The sequence below is a fragment of the Lathyrus oleraceus genome, chromosome 2 (genome assembly GCF_024323335.1).
Source record: "Lathyrus oleraceus cultivar Zhongwan6 chromosome 2, CAAS_Psat_ZW6_1.0, whole genome shotgun sequence".
Taxonomy (NCBI): domain Eukaryota; kingdom Viridiplantae; phylum Streptophyta; class Magnoliopsida; order Fabales; family Fabaceae; genus Lathyrus; species Lathyrus oleraceus.
This window is the reverse complement of record NC_066580.1, coordinates 31,896,521-31,900,368: the sequence shown is the minus strand read 5'-3', so window position 1 is coordinate 31,900,368 and position 3,848 is coordinate 31,896,521. Positions and strand designations below refer to the sequence as shown.

Sequence of the window (3,848 nt, the reverse complement as noted above, 5' to 3'; positions counted from 1 at the left end):
CTCCAAAAGGATCCGTTGGCTAAGTTGTGGCCATCAAACTGGATAGAATCCTCCTTTGACAACATCTATCATAAAATATTCGGTTGAGTTCTCGGTGTTGAGGAATCATGAGCTTCCATAAAGAGCCTTTACAAACTCCCAGTCTGCCCAGTGTCAGCATTCTCATAATCATGATCATTCATATATCATGCATAAAAGGAAATTCAAATCATGCATAGCCGAAATGTACTTCGTGCTCATTTTGCATTGACTCAGGTCTTGTTGTCGATCCTATGATCCTTTGACCTTTGATTCCAGTTTGTATTTGGTGCCCTTAAACCCACATCCGGTTTTCGCAGTCATTTTCAAATCCAATTTTTGTTCAATACCATTCAGGTCATATATGAACCTGTTGTTGAGCTTTTATTCCGGGGTCAGGTCATACTTGAACCTGCTCTGAAGAGTTAATCCAATTTTTGTTCAATACTATTCAGGTCATATATGAACCTGTTGTTGAACTTTTATTCCGGGGTCAGGTCATACTTGAACCTGCTCTGAAGAGTTTTTTCCAATTTCTGTTCAATACTATTCAGGTCATATGTGAACCTGTTGTTGAACCTTTTTATTCCGGGGTCAGGTCATACTTGAACCTGCTCTGAAGAGTTTTTCCAACTTTTGTTCAATCCTATTCAGGTCATGTATGAACCTGTTGTTGAACCTTTTTATTCCGGTGTCAGGTCATACTTGAACCTGCTCTGAAGATTCTTTGTTCAATCCTATTCAGGTCATGTATGAATCTGTTGTTGAACCCTTATTCCGGTGTCAGGTCATACTTGAACCTGCTCTGAAGATTTTTCTCTGTTTGTTCAATACCATTCAGGTCATGTATGAACCTGTTGTTGAACCTTTTTATTCCGGTGTCAGGTCATACTTGAACCTGCTCTGAAGATTCTTTGTTCAATCCTATTCAGGTCATGTATGAATCTGTTGTTGAACCCTTATTCCGGTGTCAGGTCATACTTGAACCTGCTCTGAAGATTTTTCTCTGTTTGTTCAATACCATTCAGGTCATGTATGAACCTGTTGTTGAACCCTTATTCCGGTGTCAGGTCATACTTGAACCTGCTCTGAAGATTTTTCTTTGTTTGTTCAATACCATTCAGGTCATGTATGAACCTGTTGTTGAACCCTTATTCCGGTGTCAGGTCATACATGAACCTGTTCTGAAGAGTTATTCTCCATGATTATTCCCCAGCATTGTCAGGTCATATATGAACCTGTTTTGGTCGTATATGAACCTGTTGTAGCATCTTTTCCTTTATTCGGGTTCGGTAAGTCATGTGTGAACTTACTACCGAAATCCCTTGTATTCTAAGTGTCGTTCATCAAATCTCACTTTGAATACTCCCCAGTGTGTGTCTGATTCTCCAGCAGGACTGTTTCCCCAGCAAGTTGTTTCTTACCATTCGTCTGTCTCCCTGTGGATCAGCAGTATTCCCCACAGTTTTGGTCTGTCTAGTAGCATCTCCTGTCAGGGGCTCACCATATCCCTAGCAGATAAAAATCACAAGAAATATAGAGTCTTTCATCCATGCATATCATATCATATCATATCATATCATATCATATCATGTCATGTCACATCATGTCATAGGGATTCAGGATCAAAATCCGGGTCTTCTTAGTATTTAACCATCTCCCACTATGATCATATGAAGAGTGTCCTGCTTCATATTCTCTAGTAGAAGATACTTAAATAGGGGCAACTGTCATACCCCGATTTTGACCCTGAATTTTTTCATTTTTATTTGGAACTTGGCCTAAAGTTCATTTGCATGCAATCATTCCCAAATCCATGTTTTGTTACACATTGGTCATTGTCTATGCCTTTTTGATCATGGTGCTCTTGATTATAAAATGGATTTTAATTATTTGACTTTTTTATTTTCAATTTGATTTTAATTTCGAATTAAGTTTAATTCCAAATTTCAATTTAATTTTAATTGTTATTTTTACTAATGATTCAAACTCTAATTGGTTTTAATTTTCAAATAGATGTTAGAATTGATATCAAAAGTAATTTTAACAAATTATGGATTAATTTGATTTTAATTGGATTTTTACTGATTTTTTGTTATTATTTAAATTGATATTTAAATTAGTCTTGGATTATTTCTAAAAATCCATTTTATAACCGTAGTTCATCCCAAATCAAAATAGCACATACACACATTTCATAACATTCAATAATATTTAGCTTTCAAGCATTTCCAAAAAAAAACCATATTTCACCAAGTAAAAGCATCCTAATTACAAACCAAACTCATTCAAACCAAAGCCATTGCTTCATTTCACGGACCTTTGATTACAATGTTTAAAACAAAATGCAAAATTCAAACCAACACATTAACATTTCAAAGCTGCTACAACCTTGGGCAATTCCAGAAATTACAGCGGATTCCCATTTGTTACATCCAATTTTCAAGACACCAACACAGAGACTGCTGCAGGTGATTGGGAAGGATATGAGAATTATGGTCTTTGGTTTTAGGCCTCGTACGAAACAGAGACGTGCAATATATGATGCACTACTGAAGTGTACAAAGCCAACAATATTATGGGATCTTTATGCTTTTATGGTCGGGCCTTCCAGTTTTCAGAACACTTTTTCGTTGGTGCGCTTATTAGATGAATATTTTCGACTTATTGGCAAAGTTTCACATCATGATTGAAAGTGGGTCCTTCACCTTGTCAAATGACTTATGGAGAATAAGTGGTGTGAATTCCAGTTATACAATGTGCCAGAATTATCCATTTGCTTTGGTTGTTCCAAAGAGCATTAGTGATGATGAAGTGCTCCAGGCTTGCAAATTCCGTGCAAAATGCCGACTGCCTGTAATTTCTTGGTGTCATCCTGTTACCGGCGCAGCTCTTGCACGTTCTTCCCAGCCTTTAGTTGGTCTCATGAGGAATATGAGGAGCAACATGGATGAAAAACTTGTGGCTGCACTTTGCAGCAACCTTGATGGCTCAAGGAGAAAGCTATATATCGCTGATGCGAGACCAAGGAAAAACGCATTAGCTAATGGAGCCATGGGAGTTGGGTCATTTTTGTTCACTGCCACATTGACAAAGCCATAAATTTGTTTCGTCTGCTGCAAAAAAAAAAGAATCTAAATATTGACTCTGTTACTCTATTTGGTCTCATTCAAACATTATCCCAACTTGGATGTCTAAGATTTGTTAAGGAAGTTCACTGTTACAGTTATCAATTTTTCCATGGTAATAAGCTCCCTGTAAATAATTATCTTATTACTATGTGTGCTAAGTCTGGAAAACTGCCTATGGCTAGAAACATATTTGAGCAAATGACAGAACTCTGTCTCACATCATGGCATGCAACAATAGCCACCTACAACGGCTATTCGAAATAAAGTTTCGTCCACCGGTACTGTGTCTGATGCAAAATTTGCTAACAATCTTCTCACTCTAAGATCACGGGAAGAAAGATGGATTCTCATAAGACTGCAACCGTCAAAAATAACAATGAAGTACTGGCTAATGATCATGTGCCGTGGGCTTGTGAGGCATTTTCAAAGCATCGTGCAGAAGAGTTGATCACATTCCGAACTTTACATTGGTGTTGGACATTATTCATGATCAAACTTTGGAATCATGGTCTTCTTAATGCCTGCACAATGAACAAATGCAGTTCAATATTAGAGCGCTCCAAAAAAACAAGGGATCGGATACCGTCACAAATGGAAGACAAATTGACTCAACCGGACAATACAATAGTCAATCTTTGGATTTTCATTTTACCGGTACAGCACATTAAATCGCTCTAAAGCATGAATTTCTATCAAGAG

At 37.4% G+C, this 3,848-nt stretch overlaps 1 pseudogene; it reads left to right on the top strand.

Moving 5' to 3' along the window:
* Positions 1 to 2,363: 2,363 nt before the first annotated feature.
* Positions 2,364 to 3,120, top strand: LOC127121764 (phosphatidylinositol-3-phosphatase myotubularin-1-like; annotated as a pseudogene).
* The last annotated feature ends 728 nt before the right edge of the window (positions 3,121 to 3,848 follow it).